At 47.1% G+C, this 21178-nt stretch overlaps 12 non-coding genes across 12 annotated transcripts; all 12 read right to left on the reverse strand.

Annotated features, from left to right (window-relative positions):
- Positions 1–721: 721 nt before the first annotated feature.
- On the reverse strand, positions 722–833 carry TRNAL-CAA (transfer RNA leucine (anticodon CAA)). Its single transcript has 2 exons — positions 796–833; positions 722–767 (listed from the first exon to the last, which is right to left on the reverse strand). It is a non-coding gene; the product is annotated as a tRNA-Leu (tRNA).
- Positions 834–3558: 2725 nt separating this feature from the next.
- TRNAL-CAA (transfer RNA leucine (anticodon CAA)) lies at positions 3559–3670 on the reverse strand. The gene is made up of 2 exons: positions 3633–3670; positions 3559–3604 (listed from the first exon to the last, which is right to left on the reverse strand). It is a non-coding gene; the product is annotated as a tRNA-Leu (tRNA).
- A 288-nt stretch (positions 3671–3958) lies between these two features.
- Positions 3959–4031, reverse strand: TRNAV-AAC (transfer RNA valine (anticodon AAC)). The gene has a single exon. It is a non-coding gene; the product is annotated as a tRNA-Val (tRNA).
- Positions 4032–6394: 2363 nt separating this feature from the next.
- TRNAL-CAA (transfer RNA leucine (anticodon CAA)) lies at positions 6395–6506 on the reverse strand. Its single transcript has 2 exons — positions 6469–6506; positions 6395–6440 (listed from the first exon to the last, which is right to left on the reverse strand). It is a non-coding gene; the product is annotated as a tRNA-Leu (tRNA).
- Positions 6507–6794: 288 nt separating this feature from the next.
- TRNAV-AAC (transfer RNA valine (anticodon AAC)) lies at positions 6795–6867 on the reverse strand. The gene has a single exon. It is a non-coding gene; the product is annotated as a tRNA-Val (tRNA).
- A 2755-nt stretch (positions 6868–9622) lies between these two features.
- TRNAV-AAC (transfer RNA valine (anticodon AAC)) lies at positions 9623–9695 on the reverse strand. The gene has a single exon. It is a non-coding gene; the product is annotated as a tRNA-Val (tRNA).
- A 2354-nt stretch (positions 9696–12049) lies between these two features.
- TRNAL-CAA (transfer RNA leucine (anticodon CAA)) lies at positions 12050–12161 on the reverse strand. Its single transcript has 2 exons — positions 12124–12161; positions 12050–12095 (listed from the first exon to the last, which is right to left on the reverse strand). It is a non-coding gene; the product is annotated as a tRNA-Leu (tRNA).
- Positions 12162–12908: 747 nt separating this feature from the next.
- Positions 12909–12980, reverse strand: TRNAP-AGG (transfer RNA proline (anticodon AGG)). Its single transcript has one exon. It is a non-coding gene; the product is annotated as a tRNA-Pro (tRNA).
- Positions 12981–15286: 2306 nt separating this feature from the next.
- Positions 15287–15359, reverse strand: TRNAV-AAC (transfer RNA valine (anticodon AAC)). Its single transcript has one exon. It is a non-coding gene; the product is annotated as a tRNA-Val (tRNA).
- A 2365-nt stretch (positions 15360–17724) lies between these two features.
- On the reverse strand, positions 17725–17836 carry TRNAL-CAA (transfer RNA leucine (anticodon CAA)). Its single transcript has 2 exons — positions 17799–17836; positions 17725–17770 (listed from the first exon to the last, which is right to left on the reverse strand). It is a non-coding gene; the product is annotated as a tRNA-Leu (tRNA).
- Positions 17837–18124: 288 nt separating this feature from the next.
- TRNAV-AAC (transfer RNA valine (anticodon AAC)) lies at positions 18125–18197 on the reverse strand. Its single transcript has one exon. It is a non-coding gene; the product is annotated as a tRNA-Val (tRNA).
- A 2764-nt stretch (positions 18198–20961) lies between these two features.
- On the reverse strand, positions 20962–21034 carry TRNAV-AAC (transfer RNA valine (anticodon AAC)). Its single transcript has one exon. It is a non-coding gene; the product is annotated as a tRNA-Val (tRNA).
- Positions 21035–21178: the final 144 nt, after the last annotated feature.

Consider the following 21178-nt stretch of genomic DNA (forward strand, 5'->3'; position numbering starts at 1 on the left):
CTTGTACTCCTCTGCAAGTCCTGGACACTTGCCCCATAGACTTCCACCCCAGATGCAAGGGAGGGCCTGCCAATTCTTGCTCCTAAGACAGAGGCATTTGATTCTTGGATTCAAACACGCTCACTCAGCGCTCGATCAGGCTCGATCAGGCGAGATTTATATGAGTGGCTCGCAGGACTGAAACACTAACCTGGGAGCCCCAGGGTGGCTGAATTCCCAGGATGGCCATTTTTGGGCAAGTCACCTCCTTTCCTCCTGCCTCAATCTAGAATTGGCTGCAAATCACAAGATAGAGTTCAATGTCCGTGTGTACTGCCTACTCCCAGATACCTCTCTGTCTTCCTTATGTAAATTAAAATTCGCAAGGGGGGACCAATGACAATCTGCTCCTCCCACATAACCAGGAAGCCCTGTTGAACATGTCTGCCTGTGTTGTTGCAGGGACAGTGCCTTCTCCGCCCAAAAGGTGGCAGGAGAGCCTCACAATAAAGATGGGATCAACTGCTTAATGAGAAACCAGCACGGCAGTTTGTGTGATGGAGTGCAAATTTAACTGAAGGTGTGCCTGAGGTGTCCCTTCCAGGAATACATGGAATTGTGATTGAGGGCCCAGCCTGATCGTTGCTGGATTTCTCGTCATATGTTACAGGTCCGTGCAAAGATTGTGGTGTGTGGGAATGCACTGCAAAAAACAGGACGATTTAAGGGTGTAAAAGAAACCTGTCAGAAGTGGGATTTGAACCCACGCCTCCATGAGGAGACCAGAAGTCTCAGTTGCACTGAAGATCAAGCTCTCTTGAGTCTGGCGCCTTAGACCACTCGGCCATCCTGACAGCCCTGGGTATGCACAGATCTGACTCTTCTGACTGCACCTGCCAATGTTTGCACTTACAACGTTTACAGCAATGTCACAAGTGTAAAGACCCCACAATACAACATGGCATGACAAAAAAAAAGCTAGGCACAAGAGCGACCACTGATGGATGCGGATTACTTTGTTTCGTCTTGCAAAAGTAAAGGAAGTTTCCCATGGCTCGCTGGGTTCAAGGACCGCCTCTTCTTAAGCTTGCATTGAGATAATAAGGTTTTAGAGGGTGCACATAAAAGCAGCTCATGCACAGTGTTTCTGCCCGGTCTCAAACCGGGGACCTTACGCGTGTTAGGCGAAAGTGATGACCACTACACTACAGAAACTCACTTGCTGTGTTTTACTGTTAGAGCAAGGTTCCTCTCAAGGGTTCTCTCTACTTCTATTCTGCTGTATCAGCAGCCACTCAGAAAGCGAGGAACAAGTGTGAAAACTGCAGAGATATCAGCCAACATACTTGCAATTAGACGTATTAAAAATTGACTTATGCAGGCATCGACAGACAAATATCTGATGCCTAAATGCCAGCAAGTACAGCTTGGGAAAGCATCACCTGGGACACACACAGACTAAGCATGAAGGCAGAAAAAGCACGGTGATCCATGTTTCTTATGAGGTTCAAAATATTTTGTGCAACAATGCGGCGAGTGTAATGAGAAATAGTCAGGCATTGTGAGTTTTGAGTAGGATTCGTATGTTTACCTCTGAAAAAGGGCTCGTCCGGGATTTGAACCCGGGACCTCTCGCACCCTAATCGAGAATCATACCCCTAGACCAACGAGCCGAGGCACACAAGAGTCGCCTTTCGCACCGGCTCCGGGGGTTATTGGCAGCGAGTTAGTGAATGCTTCACCCAAAGCAAGCAACTGAACATGCTGCTCTCTTCTGCAATATGGTTGCTGTCTTTTCCATGGCCGTCATCGAACAAGAAATGAAAATGCCTCTATCCTTCAGACATTTTGTTTGTTCTAGGTGTATGCTCTCGGTGAGGTCAATAAAACCATTTCTGCTCTCATGCCTTGCTTTCATGAAGTAGGCCCAACCTTCAGTACACAAGGACGTGCAAACGAATAGCGCAAACTATCGTCACTTCTCTTTTTGAGCTGTCACTGATACCCCTGGAGCACAGTACGTCACGCTGGTGAGGGATAGACAGCTTCCATTATCTCAGCTTTCCTATAAATTGAGAGAGTAAATGCAAACTGTGTGAAAAACAGAAAACTGCTCTTTCTGCCCGGTCTCGAACCAGGGACCTTTCGCGTGTAAAGCGAACGTGATAACCACTACACTATAGAAACAGACACGCTTGCAGGAATCTTCTTGGCATGTAGTGGGCTGGAATGCACAGACCAAGGGCCAATGTCCATGAAGCTCAAAGTTGGACCCTCCTTACCCGATCTCTTTCTTTGGAAGAAAGGAACGAGGACCCCTTTTATTCCAAAAGGCGATTTTAAAACCATACCTGAAACCACACTAGAAAAACACTTTGCATTTAATTTTCCTACACTGATGGTCCACCCCAGAAAAGCAGTTGCAAAGAAGTCCGGCACTGAAATTCTATACGCCAAAAGTGGGAAATAGCGTAGAGGGAAAGGAACTTTCTCACCATACACGGCGTCTTATAGCATTGAAAAGAAGAAATGGCCCTATATAATAAGAAGCCTAAAAATAATTCCACAGCATGGGCTCGTCCGGGATTTGAATCCGGGACCTCTCGCACCCGAAGCGAGAATCATACCCCTAGACCAACGAGCCTGATTCCCCAGTTGGCATTTTAAGCAATTTCTGATGCGTCTTTCAGAAACAAAGCAGGGCTATTTGGCTGCTCTCTCTCTATGTGAACCACAAAAAGTCATGTTTTCTCTCAAGGTGTTGTTTTTTTCACTCTTGCAAGGAAGGGATCAGTCGATATCCTAGCTGCCAGAGAGCAGAAAAAAGGCGCTGATGAGAACTGTGGCACTTTCTGGCACTTGTACTCCTCTGCAAGTCCTGGACACTTGCCCCATAGACTTCCACCCCAGATGCAAGGGAGGGCCTGCCAATTCTTGCTCCTAAGACAGAGGCATTTGATTCTTGGATTCAAACACGCTCACTCAGCGCTCGATCAGGCTCGATCAGGCGAGATTTATATGAGTGGCTCGCAGGACTGAAACACTAACCTGGGAGCCCCAGGGTGGCTAAATTCCCAGGATGGCCATTTTTGGGCAAGTCACCTCCTTTCCTCCTGCCTCAATCTAGAATTGGCTGCAAATCACAAGATAGAGTTCAATGTCCGTGTGTACTGCCTACTCCCAGATACCTCTCTGTCTTCCTTATGTAAATTAAAATTCGCAAGGGGGGACCAATGACAATCTGCTCCTCCCACATAACCAGGAAGCCCTGTTGAACATGTCTGCCTGTGTTGTTGCAGGGACAGTGCCTTCTCCGCCCAAAAGGTGGCAGGAGAGCCTCACAACAAAGATGGGATCAACTGCTTAATGAGAAACCAGCACGGCAGTTTGTGTGATGGAGTGCAAATTTAACTGAAGGTGTGCCTGAGGTGTCCCTTCCAGGAATACATGGAATTGTGATTGAGGGCCCAGCCTGATCGTTGGTGGATTTCTCGTCATATGTTACAGGTCCGTGCAAAGATTGTGGTGTGTGGGAATGCACTGCAAAAAACAGGACGATTTAAGGGTGTAAAAGAAACCTGTCAGAAGTGGGATTTGAACCCACGCCTCCATGAGGAGACCAGAAGTCTCAGTTGCACTGAAGATCAAGCTCTCTTGAGTCTGGCGCCTTAGACCACTCGGCCATCCTGACAGCCCTGGGTGTGCACAGATCTGACTCTTCTGACTGCACCTGCCAATGTTTGCACTTACAACGTTCACAGCAATGTCACAAGTGTAAAGACCCCACAATACAACATGGCATGACAAAAAAAAAGCTAGGCACAAGAGCGACCACTGATGGATGCGGATTACTTTGTTTCGTCTTGCAAAAGTAAAGGAAGTTTCCCATGGCTCGCTGGGTTCAAGGACCGCCTCTTCTTAAGCTTGCATTGAGATAATAAGGTTTTAGAGGGTGCACATAAAAGCAGCTCATGCACAGTGTTTCTGCCCGGTCTCGAACCGGGGACCTTTCGCGTGTTAGGCGAACGTGATGACCACTACACTACAGAAACTCACTTGCTGTGTTTTACTGTTGAGCAAGGTTCCTCTCAAGGGTTCTCTCTACTTCTATTCTGCTGTATCAGCAGCCACTCAGAAAGCGAGGAACAAGTGTGAAAACTGCAGAGATATCAGCCAACATACTTGCAATTAGACATATTAAAAATTGACTTATGCAGGCATCGACAGACAAATATCTGATGCCTAAATGCCAGCAAGTACAGCTTGGGAAAGCATCACCTGGGACACACACAGACTAAGCATGAAGGCAGAAAAAGCACGGTGATCCATGTTTCTTATGAGGTTCAAAATATTTTGTGCAACAATGCGGCGAGTGTAATGAGAAATAGTCAGGCATTGTCAGTTTTGAGTAGGATTCGTATGTTTACCTCTGAAAAAGTGCTCGTCCGGGATTTGAACCCGGGACCTCTCGCACCCTAATCGAGAATCATACCCCTAGACCAACGAGCCGAGGCACACAAGAGTCGCCTTTCGCACCGGCTCCGGGGGTTATTGGCAGCGAGTTAGTGAATGCTTCACCCAAAGCAAGCAACTGCACATGCTGCTCTCTTCTGCAATATGGTTGCTGTCTTTTCCATGGCCGTCATCGAACAAGAAATGAAAATGCCTCTATCCTTCAGACATTTTGTTTGTTCTAGGTGTATGCTCTCGGTGAGGTCAATAAAACCATTTCTGCTCTCATGCCTTGCTTTCATGAAGTAGGCCCAACCTTCAGTACACAAGGATGTGCAAACGAATAGCGCAAACTATCGTCACTTCTCTTTTTGAGCTGTCACTGATACCCCTGGAGCACAGTACATCACGCTGGTGAGGGATAGACAGCTTCCATTATCTCAGCTTTCCTATAAATTGAGAGAGTAAATGCAAACTGTGTGAAAAACAGAAAACTGCTCTTTCTGCCCGGTCTCGAACCAGGGACCTTTCGCGTGTAAAGCAAACGTGATAACCACTACACTGCAGAAACAGACACGCTTGCAGGAATCTTCTTGGCATGTAGTGGGCTGGAATGCACAGACCAAGGGCCAATGTCCATGAAGCTCAAAGTTGGACCCTCCTTACCCGATCTCTTTCTTTGGAAGAAAGGAACGAGGACCCCTTTTATTCCAAAAGGCGATTTTAAAACCATACCTGAAACCACACTAGAAAAACACTTTGCATTTAATTTTCCTACACTGATGGTCCACCCCAGAAAAGCAGTTGCAAAGAAGTCCGGCACTGAAATTCTATACGCCAAAAGTGGGAAATAGCGTAGAGGGAAAGGAACTTTCTCACCATACACGGCGTCTTATAGCATTGAAAAGAAGAAATGGCCCTATATAATAAGCAGCCTAAAAATAATTCCACAGCATGGGCTCGTCCGGGATTTGAATCCGGGACCTCTCGCACCCGAAGCGAGAATCATACCCCTAGACCAACGAGCCTGATTCCCCAGTCGGCATTTTAAGCAATTTCTGATGCGTCTTTCAGAAACAAAGCAGGGCTATTTGGCTGCTCTCTCTCTATGTGAACCACAAAAAGTCATGTTTTCTCTCAAGGTGTTGTTTTTTTCACTCTTGCAAGGAAGGGATCAGTCGATATCCTAGCTGCCAGAGAGCAGAAAAAAGGCGCTGATGAGAACTGTGGCACTTTCTGGCACTTGTACTCCTCTGCAAGTCCTGGACACTTGCCCCATAGACTTCCACCCCAGATGCAAGGGAGGGCCTGCCAATTCTTGCTCCTAAGACAGAGGCATTTGATTCTTGGATTCAAACACGCTCACTCAGCGCTCGATCAGGCTCGATCAGGCGAGATTTATATGAGTGGCTCGCAGGACTGAAACACTAACCTGGGAGCCCCAGGGTGGCTGAATTCCCAGGATGGCCATTTTTGGGCAAGTCACCTCCTTTCCTCCTGCCTCAATCTAGAATTGGCTGCAAATCACAAGATAGAGTTCAATGTCCGTGTGTACTGCCTACTCCCAGATACCTCTCTGTCTTCCTTATGTAAATTAAAATTCGCAAGGGGGGACCAATGACAATCTGCTCCTCCCACATAACCAGGAAGCCCTGTTGAACATGTCTGCCTGTGTTGTTGCAGGGACAGTGCCTTCTCCGCCCAAAAGGTGGCAGGAGAGCCTCACAACAAAGATGGGATCAACTGCTTAATGAGAAACCAGCACGGCAGTTTGTGTGATGGAGTGCAAATTTAACTGAAGGTGTGCCTGAGGTGTCCCTTCCAGGAATACATGGAATTGTGATTGAGGGCCCAGCCTGATCGTTGGTGGATTTCTCGTCATATGTTACAGGTCCGTGCAAAGATTGTGGTGTGTGGGAATGCACTGCAAAAAACAGGACGATTTAAGGGTGTAAAAGAAACCTGTCAGAAGTGGGATTTGAACCCACGCCTCCATGAGGAGACCAGAAGTCTCAGTTGCACTGAAGATCAAGCTCTCTTGAGTCTGGCGCCTTAGACCACTCGGCCATCCTGACAGCCCTGGGTATGCACAGATCTGACTCTTCTGACTGCACCTGCCAATGTTTGCACTTACAACGTTCACAGCAATGTCACAAGTGTAAAGACCCCACAATACAACATGGCATGACAAAAAAAAAGCTAGGCACAAGAGCGACCACTGATGGATGCGGATTACTTTGTTTCGTCTTGCAAAAGTAAAGGAAGTTTCCCATGGCTCGCTGGGTTCAAGGACCGCCTCTTCTTAAGCTTGCATTGAGATAATAAGGTTTTAGAGGGTGCACATAAAAGCAGCTCATGCACAGTGTTTCTGCCCGGTCTCGAACCGGGGACCTTTCGCGTGTTAGGCGAACGTGATGACCACTACACTACAGAAACTCACTTGCTGTGTTTTACTGTTAGAGCAAGGTTCCTCTCAAGGGTTCTCTCTACTTCTATTCTGCTGTATCAGCAGCCACTCAGAAAGCGAGGAACAAGTGTGAAAACTGCAGAGATATCAGCCAACATACTTGCAATTAGACGTATTAAAAATTGACTTATGCAGGCATCGACAGACAAATATCTGATGCCTAAATGCCAGCAAGTACAGCTTGGGAAAGCATCACCTGGGACACACACAGACTAAGCATGAAGGCAGAAAAAGCACGGTGATCCATCTTTCTTATGAGGTTCAAAATATTTTGTGCAACAATGCGGCGAGTGTAATGAGAAATAGTCAGGCATTGTGAGTTTTGAGTAGGATTCGTATGTTTACCTCTGAAAAAGGGCTCGTCCGGGATTTGAACCCGGGACCTCTCGCACCCTAATCGAGAATCATACCCCTAGACCAACGAGCCGAGGCACACAAGAGTCGCCTTTCGCACCGGCTCCGGGGGTTATTGGCAGCGAGTTAGTGAATGCTTCACCCAAAGCAAGCAACTGCACATGCTGCTCTCTTCTGCAATATGGTTGCTGTCTTTTCCATGGCCGTCATCGAACAAGAAATGAAAATGCCTCTATCCTTCAGACATTTTGTTTGTTCTAGGTGTATGCTCTCGGTGAGGTCAATAAAACCATTTCTGCTCTCATGCCTTGCTTTCATGAAGTAGGCCCAACCTTCAGTACACAAGGACGTGCAAACGAATAGCGCAAACTATCGTCACTTCTCTTTTTGAGCTGTCACTGATACCCCTGGAGCACAGTACGTCACGCTGGTGAGGGATAGACAGCTTCCATTATCTCAGCTTTCCTATAAATTGAGAGAGTAAATGCAAACTGTGTGAAAAACAGAAAACTGCTCTTTCTGCCCGGTCTCGAACCAGGGACCTTTCGCGTGTAAAGCGAACGTGATAACCACTACACTACAGAAACAGACACGCTTGCAGGAATCTTCTTGGCATGTAGTGGGCTGGAATGCACAGACCAAGGGCCAATGTCCATGAAGCTCAAAGTTGGACCCTCCTTACCCGATCTCTTTCTTTGGAAGAAAGGAACGAGGACCCCTTTTATTCCAAAAGGCGATTTTAAAACCATACCTGAAACCACACTAGAAAAACACTTTGCATTTAATTTTCCTACACTGATGGTCCACCCCAGAAAAGCAGTTGCAAAGAAGTCCGGCACTGAAATTCTATACGCCAAAAGTGGGAAATAGCGTAGAGGGAAAGGAACTTTCTCACCATACACGGCGTCTTATAGCATTGAAAAGAAGAAATGGCCCTATATAATAAGAAGCCTAAAAATAATTCCACAGCATGGGCTCGTCCGGGATTTGAATCCGGGACCTCTCGCACCCGAAGCGAGAATCATACCCCTAGACCAACGAGCCTGATTCCCCAGTTGGCATTTTAAGCAATTTCTGATGCGTCTTTCAGAAACAAAGCAGGGCTATTTGGCTGCTCTCTCTCTATGTGAACCACAAAAAGTCATGTTTTCTCTCAAGGTGTTGTTTTTTTCACTCTTGCAAGGAAGGGATCAGTCGATATCCTAGCTGCCAGAGAGCAGAAAAAAGGCGCTGATGAGAACTGTGGCACTTTCTGGCACTTGTACTCCTCTGCAAGTCCTGGACACTTGCCCCATAGACTTCCACCCCAGATGCAAGGGAGGGCCTGCCAATTCTTGCTCCTAAGACAGAAGCATTTGATTCTTGGATTCAAACACGCTCACTCAGCGCTCGATCAGGCTCGATCAGGCGAGATTTATATGAGTGGCTCGCAGGACTGAAACACTAACCTGGGAGCCCAAATTCCCAGGATGGCCATTTTTGGGCAAGTCACCTCCTTTCCTCCTGCCTCAACCTAGAATTGGCTGCAAATCACAAGATAGAGTTCAATGTCCGTGTGTACTGCCTACTCCCAGATACCTCTCTGTCTTCCTTATGTAAATTAAAATTCGCAAGGGGGGACCAATGACAATCTGCTCCTCCCACATAACCAGGAAGCCCTGTTGAACATGTCTGCCTGTGTTGTTGCAGGGACAGTGCCTTCTCCGCCCAAAAGGTGGCAGGAGAGCCTCACAACAAAGATGGGATCAACTGCTTAATGAGAAACCAGCACGGCAGTTTGTGTGATGGAGTGCAAATTTAACGGAAGGTGTGCCTGAGGTGTCCCTTCCAGGAATACATGGAATTGTGATTGAGGGCCCAGCCTGATCGTTGGTGGATTTCTCGTCATATGTTACAGGTCCGTGCAAAGATTGTGGTGTGTGGGGAATGCACTGCAAAAAACAGGACGATTTAAGGGTGTAAAAGAAACCTGTCAGAAGTGGGATTTGAACCCACGCCTCCATGAGGAGACCAGAAGTCTCAGTTGCACTGAAGATCAAGCTCTCTTGAGTCTGGCACCTTAGACCACTCGGCCATCCTGACAGCCCTGGATGTGCACAGATCTGACTCTTCTGACTGCACCTGCCAATGTTTGCACTTACAACGTTCACAGCAATGTCACAAGTGTAAAGACCCCACAATACAACATGGCATGACAAAAAAAAAGCTAGGCACAAGAGCGACCACTGATGGATGCGGATTACTTTGTTTCGTCTTGCAAAAGTAAAGGAAGTTTCCCATGGCTCGCTGGGTTCAAGGACCGCCTCTTCTTAAGCTTGCATTGAGATAATAGGGTTTTAGAGGGTGCACATAAAAGCAGCTCATGCACAGTGTTTCTGCCCGGTCTCGAACCGGGGACCTTTCGCGTGTTAGGCGAACGTGATGACCACTGCACTACAGAAACTCACTTGCTGTGTTTTACTGTTAGAGCAAGGTTCCTCTCAAGGGTTCTCTCTACTTCTATTCTGCTGTATCAGCAGCCACTCAGAAAGCGAGGAGCAAGTGTGAAAACTGCAGAGATATCAGCCAACATACTTGCAATTAGACGTATTAAAAATTGACTTATGCAGGCATCGACAGACAAATATCTGATGCCTAAATGCCAGCAAGTACAGCTTGGGAAAGCATCACCTGGGACACACACAGACTAAGCATGAAGGCAGAAAAAGGACGGTGATCCATGTTTCTTATGAGGTTCAAAATATTTTGTGCAACAATGCGGCGAGTGTAATGAGAAATAGTCAGGCATTGTGAGTTTTGAGTAGGATTCGTATGTTTACCTCTGAAAAAGGGCTCGTCCGGGATTTGAACCCGGGACCTCTCGCACCCTAAGCAAGAATCATACCCCTAGACCAACGAGCCGAGGCACACAAGAGTCGCCTTTCGAACCGGCTCCCTTGGTTATTGGCAGCGAGTTAGTGAATGCTTCACCCAAAGCAAGCAACTGCACATGCTGCTCTCTTCTGCAATATGGTTGCTGTCTTTTCCATGGCCGTCATCGAACAAGAAATGAAAATGCCTCTATCCTTCAGACATTTTGTTTGTTCTAGGTGTATGCTCTCGGTGAGGTCAATAAAACCATTTCTGCGCTCATGCCTTGCTTTCATGAAGTAGGCCCAACCTTCAGTACACAAGGACGTGCAAACGAATAGCGCAAACTATCGTCACTTCTCTTTTTGAGCTGTCACTGATACCCCTGGAGCACAGTACGTCACGCTGGTGAGGGATAGACAGCTTCCATTATCTCAGCTTTCCTATAAATTGAGAGAGTAAATGCAAACTGTGTGAAAAACAGAAAACTGCTCTTTCTGCCCGGTCTCGAACCAGGGACCTTTCGCGTGTAAAGCGAACGAGATAGCCACTACACTACAGAAACAGACACGCTTGCAGGAATCTTCTTGGCATGTAGTGGGCTGGAATGCACAGACCAAGGGCCAATGTCCATGAAGCTCAAAGTTGGACCCTCCTTACCCGATCTCTTTCTTTGGAAGAAAGGAACGAGGACCCCTTTTATTCCAAAAGGCGATTTTAAAACCATACCTGAAACCACACTAGAAAAACACTTTGCATTTAATTTTCCTACACTGATGGTCCACCCCAGAAAAGCAGTTGCAAAGAAGTCCGGCACTGAAATTCTATACGCCAAAAGTGGGAAATAGCGTAGAGGGAAAGGAACTTTCTCACCATACACGGCGTCTTATAGCATTGAAAAGAAGAAATGGCCCTATATAATAAGAAGCCTAAAAATAATTCCACAGCATGGGCTCGTCCGGGATTTGAATCCGGGACCTCTCGCACCCGAAGCGAGAATCATACCCCTAGACCAACGAGCCTGATTCCCCAGTTGGCATTTTAAGCAATTTCTGATGCGTCTTTCAGAAACAAAGCAGGGCTATTTGGCTGCTCTCTCTCTATGTGAACCACAAAAAGTCATGTTTTCTCTCAAGGTGTTGTTTTTTTCACTCTTGCAAGGAAGGGATCAGTCGATATCCTAGCTGCCAGAGAGCAGAAAAAAGGCGCTGATGAGAACTGTGGCACTTTCTGGCACTTGTACTCCTCTGCAAGTCCTGGACACTTGCCCCATAGACTTCCACCCCAGATGCAAGGGAGGGCCTGCCAATTCTTGCTCCTAAGACAGAGGCATTTGATTCTTGGATTCAAACACGCTCACTCAGCGCTCGATCAGGCGAGATTTATATGAGTGGCTCGCAGGACTGAAACACTAACCTGGGAGCCCCAGGGTGGCTAAATTCCCAGGATGGCCATTTTTGGGCAAGTCACCTCCTTTCCTCCTGCCTCAATCTAGAATTGGCTGCAAATCACAAGATAGAGTTCAATGTCCGTGTGTACTGCCTACTCCCAGATACCTCTCTGTCTTCCTTATGTAAATTAAAATTCGCAAGGGGGGACCAATGACAATCTGCTCCTCCCACATAACCAGGAAGCCCTGTTGAACATGTCTGCCTGTGTTGTTGCAGGGACAGTGCCTTCTCTGCCCAAAAGGTGGCAGGAGAGCCTCACAACAAAGATGGGATCAACTGCTTAATGAGAAACCAGCACGGCAGTTTGTGTGATGGAGTGCAAATTTAACTGAAGGTGTGCCTGAGGTGTCCCTTCCAGGAATACATGGAATTGTGATTGAGGGCCCAGCCTGATCGTTGGTGGATTTCTCGTCATATGTTACAGGTCCGTGCAAAGATTGTGGTGTGTGGGAATGCACTGCAAAAAACAGGACGATTTAAGGGTGTAAAAGAAACCTGTCAGAAGTGGGATTTGAACCCACGCCTCCATGAGGAGACCAGAAGTCTCAGTTGCACTGAAGATCAAGCTCTCTTGAGTCTGGCGCCTTAGACCACTCGGCCATCCTGACAGCCCTGGGTGTGCACAGATCTGACTCTTCTGACTGCACCTGCCAATGTTTGCACTTACAACGTTCACAGCAATGTCACAAGTGTAAAGACCCCACAATACAACATGGCATGACAAAAAAAAAGCTAGGCACAAGAGCGACCACTGATGGATGCGGATTACTTTGTTTCGTCTTGCAAAAGTAAAGGAAGTTTCCCATGGCTCGCTGGGTTCAAGGACCGCCTCTTCTTAAGCTTGCATTGAGATAATAAGGTTTTAGAGGGTGCACATAAAAGCAGCTCATGCACAGTGTTTCTGCCCGGTCTCGAACCGGGGACCTTTCGCATGTTAGGTGAACGTGATGACCACTACACTACAGAAACTCACTTGCTGTGTTTTACTGTTAGAGCAAGGTTCCTCTCAAGGGTTGTCTCTACTTCTATTCTGCTGTATCAGCAGCCACTCAGAAAGCGAGGAACAAGTGTGAAAACTGCAGAGATATCAGCCAACATACTTGCAATTAGACGTATTAAAAATTGACTTATGCAGGCATCGACAGACAAATATCTGATGCCTAAATGCCAGCAAGTACAGCTTGGGAAAGCATCACCTGGGACACACACAGACTAAGCATGAAGGCAGAAAAAGCATGGTGATCCATGTTTCTTATGAGGTTCAAAATATTTTGTGCAACAATGCGGCGAGTGTAATGAGAAATAGTCAGGCATTGTGAGTTTTGAGTAGGATTCGTATGTTTACCTCTGAAAAAGGGCTCGTCCGGGATTTGAACCCGGGACCTCTCGCACCCTAAGCGAGAATCATACCCCTAGACCAACGAGCCGAGGCACACAAGAGTCGCCTTTCGCACCGGCTCCGGGGGTTATTGGCAGCGAGTTAGTGAATGCTTCACCCAAAGCAAGCAACTGCACATGCTGCTCTCTTCTGCAATATGGTTGCTGTCTTTTCCATGGCCGTCATCGAACAAGAAATGAAAATGCCTCTATCCTTCAGACATTTTGTTTGTTCTAGGTGTATGCTCTCGGTGAGGTCAATAAAACCATTTCTGCTCTCATGCCTTGCTTTCATGAAGTAGGCCCAACCTTCAGTACACAAGGACGTGCAAACGAATAGCGCAAACTATCGTCACTTCTCTTTTTGAGCTGTCACTGATACCCCTGGAGCACAGTACATCACGCTGGTGAGGGATAGACAGCTTCCATTATCTCAGCTTTCCTATAAATTGAGAGAGTAAATGCAAACTGTGTAAAAAACAGAAAACTGCTCTTTCTGCCCGGTCTCGAACCAGGGACCTTTCGCGTGTAAAGCGAACGTGATAACCACTACACTACAGAAACAGACACGCTTGCAGGAATCTTCTTGGCATGTAGTGGGCTGGAATGCACAGACCAAGGGCCAATGTCCATGAAGCTCAAAGTTGGACCCTCCTTACCCGATCTCTTTCTTTGGAAGAAAGGAACGAGGACCCCTTTTATTCCAAAAGGCGATTTTAAAACCATACCTGAAACCACACTAGAAAAACACTTTGCATTTAATTTTCCTACACTGATGGTCCACCCCAGAAAAGCAGTTGCAAAGAAGTCCGGCACTGAAATTCTATACGCCAAAAGTGGGAAATAGCGTAGAGGGAAAGGAACTTTCTCACCATACACGGCGTCTTATAGCATTGAAAAGAAGAAATGGCCCTATATAATAAGCAGCCTAAAAATAATTCCACAGCATGGGCTCGTCCGGGATTTGAATCCGGGACCTCTCGCACCCGAAGCGAGAATCATACCCCTAGACCAACGAGCCTGATTCCCCAGTCGGCATTTTAAGCAATTTCTGATGCGTCTTTCAGAAACAAAGCAGGGCTATTTGGCTGCTCTCTCTCTATGTGAACCACAAAAAGTCATGTTTTCTCTCAAGGTGTTGTTTTTTTCACTCTTGCAAGGAAGGGATCAGTCGATATCCTAGCTGCCAGAGAGCAGAAAAAAGGCGCTGATGAGAACTGTGGCACTTTCTGGCACTTGTACTCCTCTGCAAGTCCTGGACACTTGCCCCATAGACTTCCACCCCAGATGCAAGGGAGGGCCTGCCAATTCTTGCTCCTAAGACAGAGGCATTTGATTCTTGGATTCAAACACGCTCACTCAGCGCTCGATCAGGCTCGATCAGGCGAGATTTATATGAGTGGCTCGCAGGACTGAAACACTAACCTGGGAGCCCCAGGGTGGCTGAATTCCCAGGATGGCCATTTTTGGGCAAGTCACCTCCTTTCCTCCTGCCTCAATCTAGAATTGGCTGCAAATCACAAGATAGAGTTCAATGTCCGTGTGTACTGCCTACTCCCAGATACCTCTCTGTCTTCCTTATGTAAATTAAAATTCGCAAGGGGGGACCAATGACAATCTGCTCCTCCCACATAACCAGGAAGCCCTGTTGAACATGTCTGCCTGTGTTGTTGCAGGGACAGTGCCTTCTCCGCCCAAAAGGTGGCAGGAGAGCCTCACAACAAAGATGGGATCAACTGCTTAATGAGAAACCAGCACGGCAGTTTGTGTGATGGAGTGCAAATTTAACTGAAGGTGTGCCTGAGGTGTCCCTTCCAGGAATACATGGAATTGTGATTGAGGGCCCAGCCTGATCGTTGGTGGATTTCTCGTCATATGTTACAGGTCCGTGCAAAGATTGTGGTGTGTGGGAATGCACTGCAAAAAACAGGACGATTTAAGGGTGTAAAAGAAACCTGTCAGAAGTGGGATTTGAACCCACGCCTCCATGAGGAGACCAGAAGTCTCAGTTGCACTGAAGATCAAGCTCTCTTGAGTCTGGCGCCTTAGACCACTCGGCCTTCCTGACAGCCCTGGGTATGCACAGATCTGACTCTTCTGACTGCACCTGCCAATGTTTGCACTTACAACGTTCACAGCAATGTCACAAGTGTAAAGACCCCACAATACAACATGGCATGACAAAAAAAAAGCTAGGCACAAGAGCGACCACTGATGGATGCGGATTACTTTGTTTCGTCTTGCAAAAGTAAAGGAAGTTTCCCATGGCTCGCTGGGTTCAAGGACCGCCTCTTCTTAAGCTTGCATTGAGATAATAAGGTTTTAGAGGGTGCACATAAAAGCAGCTCATGCACAGTGTTTCTGCCCGGTCTCGAACCGGGGACCTTTCGCGTGTTAGGCGAACGTGATGACCACTGCACTACAGAAACTCACTTGCTGTGTTTTACTGTTAGAGCAAGGTTCCTCTCAAGGGTTCTCTCTACTTCTATTCTGCTGTATCAGCAGCCACTCAGAAAGCGAGGAGCAAGTGTGAAAACTGCAGAGATATCAGCCAACATACTTGCAATTAGACGTATTAAAAATTGACTTATGCAGGCATCGACAGACAAATATCTGATGCCTAAATGCCAGCAAGTACAGCTTGGGAAAGCATCACCTGGGACACACACAGACTAAGCATGAAGGCAGAAAAAGGACGGTGATCCATGTTTCTTATGAGGTTCAAAATATTTTGTGCAACAATGCGGCGAGTGTAATGAGAAATAGTCAGGCATTGTGAGTTTTGAGTAGGATTCGTATGTTTACCTCTGAAAAAGGGCTCGTCCGGGATTTGAACCCGGGACCTCTCGCACCCTAAGCAAGAATCATACCCCTAGACCAACGAGCCGAGGCACACAAGAGTCGCCTTTCGAACCGGCTCCCTTGGTTATGGGCAGCGAGTTAGTGAATGCTTCACCCAAAGCAAGCAACTGCACATGCTGCTCTCTTCTGCAATATGGTTGCTGTCTTTTCCATGGCCGTCATCGAACAAGAAATGAAAATGCCTCTATCCTTCAGACATTTTGTTTGTTCTAGGTGTATGCTCTCGGTGAGGTCAATAAAACCATTTCTGCTCTCATGCCTTGCTTTCATGAAGTAGGCCCAACCTTCAGTACACAAGGACGTGCAAACGAATAGCGCAAACTATCGTCACTTCTCTTTTTGAGCTGTCACTGATACCCCTGGAGCACAGTACGTCACGCTGGTGAGGGATAGACAGCTTCCATTATCTCAGCTTTCCTATAAATTGAGAGAGTAAATGCAAACTGTGTGAAAAACAGAAAACTGCTCTTTCTGCCCGGTCTCGAACCAGGGACCTTTCGCGTGTAAAGCGAACGTGAGAACCACTACACTACAGAAACAGACACGCTTGCAGGAATCTTCTTGGCATGTAGTGGGCTGGAATGCACAGACCAAGGGCCAATGTCCATGAAGCTCAAAGTTGGACCCTCCTTACCCGATCTCTTTCTTTGGAAGAAAGGAACGAGGACCCCTTTTATTCCAAAAGGCGATTTTAAAACCATACCTGAAACCACACTAGAAAAACACTTTGCATTTAATTTTCCTACACTGATGGTCCACCCCAGAAAAGCAGTTGCAAAGAAGTCCGGCACTGAAATTCTATACGCCAAAAGTGGGAAATAGCGTAGAGGGAAAGGAACTTTCTCACCATACACGGCGTCTTATAGCATTGAAAAGAAGAAATGGCCCTATATAATAAGAAGCCTAAAAATAATTCCACAGCATGGGCTCGTCCGGGATTTGAATCCGGGACCTCTCGCACCCGAAGCAAGAATCATACCCCTAGACCAACGAGCCTGATTCCCCAGTTGGCATTTTAAGCAATTTCTGATGCGTCTTTCAGAAACAAAGCAGGGCTATTTGGCTGCTCTCTCTCTATGTGAACCACAAAAAGTCATGTTTTCTCTCAAGGTGTTGTTTTTTTCACTCTTGCAAGGAAGGGATCAGTCGATATCCTAGCTGCCAGAGAGCAGAAAAAAGGCGCTGATGAGAACTGTGGCACTTTCTGGCACTTGTACTCCTCTGCAAGTCCTGGACACTTGCCCCATAGACTTCCACCCCAGATGCAAGGGAGGGCCTGCCAATTCTTGCTCCTAAGACAGAGGCATTTGATTCTTGGATTCAAACACGCTCACTCAGCGCTCGATCAGGCTCGATCAGGCGAGATTTATATGAGTGGCTCGCAGGACTGAAACACTAACCTGGGAGCCCCAGGGTGGCTAAATTCCCAGGATGGCCATTTTTGGGCAAGTCACCTCCTTTCCTCCTGCCTCAACCTAGAATTGGCTGCAAATCACAAGATAGAGTTCAATGTCCGTGTGTACTGCCTACTCCCAGATACCTCTCTGTCTTCCTTATGTAAATTAAAATTCGCAAGGGGGGACCAATGACAATCTGCTCCTCCCACATAACCAGGAAGCCCTGTTGAACATGTCTGCCTGTGTTGTTGCAGGGACAGTGCCTTCTCCGCCCAAAAGGTGGCAGGAGAGCCTCACAACAAAGATGGGATCAACTGCTTAATGAGAAACCAGCACGGCAGTTTGTGTGATGGAGTGCAAATTTAACGGAAGGTGTGCCTGAGGTGTCCCTTCCAGGAATACATGGAATTGTGATTGAGGGCCCAGCCTGATCGTTGGTGGATTTCTCGTCATATGTTACAGGTCCGTGCAAAGATTGTGGTGTGTGGGGAATGCACTGCAAAAAACAGGACGATTTAAGGGTGTAAAAGAAACCTGTCAGAAGTGGGATTTGAACCCACGCCTCCATGAGGAGACCAGAAGTCTCAGTTGCACTGAAGATCAAGCTCTCTTGAGTCTGGCGCCTTAGACCACTCGGCCATCCTGACAGCCCTGGGTGTGCACAGATCTGACTCTTCTGACTGCACCTGCCAATGTTTGCACTTACAACGTTCACAGCAATGTCACAAGTGTAAAGACCCCACAATACAACATGGCATGACAAAAAAAAAGCTAGGCACAAGAGCGACCACTGATGGATGCGGATTACTTTGTTTCGTCTTGCAAAAGTAAAGGAAGTTTCCCATGGCTCGCTGGGTTCAAGGACCGCCTCTTCTTAAGCTTGCATTGAGATAATAGGGTTTTAGAGGGTGCACATAAAAGCAGCTCATGCACAGTGTTTCTGCCCGGTCTCGAACCGGGGACCTTTCGCGTGTTAGGCGAACGTGATGACCACTGCACTACAGAAACTCACTTGCTGTGTTTTACTGTTAGAGCAAGGTTCCTCTCAAGGGTTCTCTCTACTTCTATTCTGCTGTATCAGCAGCCACTCAGAAAGCGAGGAGCAAGTGTGAAAACTGCAGAGATATCAGCCAACATACTTGCAATTAGACGTATTAAAAATTGACTTATGCAGGCATCGACAGACAAATATCTGATGCCTAAATGCCAGCAAGTACAGCTTGGGAAAGCATCACCTGGGACACACACAGACTAAGCATGAAGGCAGAAAAAGGACGGTGATCCATGTTTCTTATGAGGTTCAAAATATTTTGTGCAACAATGCGGCGAGTGTAATGAGAAATAGTCAGGCATTGTGAGTTTTGAGTAGGATTCGTATGTTTACCTCTGAAAAAGGGCTCGTCCGGGATTTGAACCCGGGACCTCTCGCACCCTAAGCAAGAATCATACCCCTAGACCAACGAGCCGAGGCACACAAGAGTCGCCTTTCGAACCGGCTCCCTTGGTTATTGGCAGCGAGTTAGTGAATGCTTCACCCAAAGCAAGCAACTGCACATGCTGCTCTCTTCTGCAATATGGTTGCTGTCTTTTCCATGGCCGTCATCGAACAAGAAATGAAAATGCCTCTATCCTTCAGACATTTTGTTTGTTCTAGGTGTATGCTCTCGGTGAGGTCAATAAAACCATTTCTGCTCTCATGCCTTGCTTTCATGAAGTAGGGCCAACCTTCAGTACACAAGGACGTGCAAACGAATAGCGCAAACTATCGTCACTTCTCTTTTTGAGCTGTCACTGATACCCCTGGAGCACAGTACGTCACGCTGGTGAGGGATAGACAGCTTCCATTATCTCAGCTTTCCTATAAATTGAGAGAGTAAATGCAAACTGTGTGAAAAACAGAAAACTGCTCTTTCTGCCCGGTCTCGAACCAGGGACCTTTCGCGTGTAAAGCGAACGTGAGAACCACTACACTACAGAAACAGACACGCTTGCAGGAATCTTCTTGGCATGTAGTGGGCTGGAATGCACAGACCAAGGGCCAATGTCCATGAAGCTCAAAGTTGGACCCTCCTTACCCGATCTCTTTCTTTGGAAGAAAGGAACGAGGACCCCTTTTATTCCAAAAGGCGATTTTAAAACCATACCTGAAACCACACTAGAAAAACACTTTGCATTTAATTTTCCTACACTGATGGTCCACCCCAGAAAAGCAGTTGCAAAGAAGTCCGGCACTGAAATTCTATACGCCAAAAGTGGGAAATAGCGTAGAGGGCAAGGAACTTTCTCACCATACACGGCGTCTTATAGCATTGAAAAGAAGAAATGGCCCTATATAATAAGAAGCCTAAAAATAATTCCACAGCATGGGCTCGTCCGGGATTTGAATCCGGGACCTCTCGCACCCGAAGCGAGAATCATACCCCTAGACCAACGAGCCTGATTCCCCAGTTGGCATTTTAAGCAATTTCTGATGCGTCTTTCAGAAACAAAGCAGGGCTATTTGGCTGCTCTCTCTCTATGTGAACCACAAAAAGTCATGTTTTCTCTCAAGGTGTTGTTTTTTTCACTCTTGCAAGGAAGGGATCAGTCGATATCCTAGCTGCCAGAGAGCAGAAAAAAGGCGCTGATGAGAACTGTGGCACTTTCTGGCACTTGTACTCCTCTGCAAGTCCTGGACACTTGCCCCATAGACTTCCACCCCAGATGCAAGGGAGGGCCTGCCAATTCTTGCTCCTAAGACAGAGGCATTTGATTCTTGGATTCAAACACGCTCACTCAGCGCTCGATCAGGCTCGATCAGGCGAGATTTATATGAGTGGCTCGCAGGACTGAAACACTAACCTGGGAGCCCCAGGGTGGCTGAATTCCCAGGATGGCCATTTTTGGGCAAGTCACCTCCTTTCCTCCTGCCTCAATCTAGAATTGGCTGCAAATCACAAGATAGAGTTCAATGTCCGTGTGTACTGCCTACTCCCAGATACCTCTCTGTCTTCCTTATGTAAATTAAAATTCGCAAGGGGGGACCAATGACAATCTGCTCCTCCCACATAACCAGGAAGCCCTGTTGAACATGTCTGCCTGTGTTGTTGCAGGGACAGTGCCTTCTCCGCCCAAAAGGTGGCAGGAGAGCCTCACAACAAAGATGGGATCAACTGCTTAATGAGAAACCAGCACGGCAGTTTGTGTGATGGAGTGCAAATTTAACTGAAGGTGTGCCTGAGGTGTCCCTTCCAGGAATACATGGAATTGTGATTGAGGGCCCAGCCTGATCGTTGGTGGATTTCTCGTCATATGTTACAGGTCCGTGCAAAGATTGTGGTGTGTGGGAATGCACTGCAAAAAACAGGACGATTTAAGGGTGTAAAAGAAACCTGTCAGAAGTGGGATTTGAACCCACGCCTCCATGAGGAGACCAGAAGTCTCAGTTGCACTGAAGATCAAGCTCTCTTGAGTCTGGCGCCTTAGACCACTCGGCCTTCCTGACAGCCCTGGGTATGCACAGATCTGACTCTTCTGACTGCACCTGCCAATGTTTGCACTTACAACGTTCACAGCAATGTCACAAGTGTAAAGACCCCACAATACAACATGGCATGACAAAAAAAAAGCTAGGCACAAGAGCGACCACTGATGGATGCGGATTACTTTGTTTCGTCTTGCAAAAGTAAAGGAAGTTTCCCATGGCTCGCTGGGTTCAAGGACCGCCTCTTCTTAAGCTTGCATTGAGATAATAAGGTTTTAGAGGGTGCACATAAAAGCAGCTCATGCACAGTGTTTCTGCCCGGTCTCGAACCGGGGACCTTTCGCGTGTTAGGCGAACGTGATGACCACTGCACTACAGAAACTCACTTGCTGTGTTTTACTGTTAGAGCAAGGTTCCTCTCAAGGGTTCTCTCTACTTCTATTCTGCTGTATCAGCAGCCACTCAGAAAGCGAGGAGCAAGTGTGAAAACTGCAGAGATATCAGCCAACATACTTGCAATTAGACG

The sequence above is a fragment of the Triturus cristatus genome, chromosome 10 (genome assembly GCF_964204655.1).
Source record: "Triturus cristatus chromosome 10, aTriCri1.1, whole genome shotgun sequence".
Taxonomy (NCBI): Eukaryota; Metazoa; Chordata; class Amphibia; order Caudata; family Salamandridae; genus Triturus; species Triturus cristatus.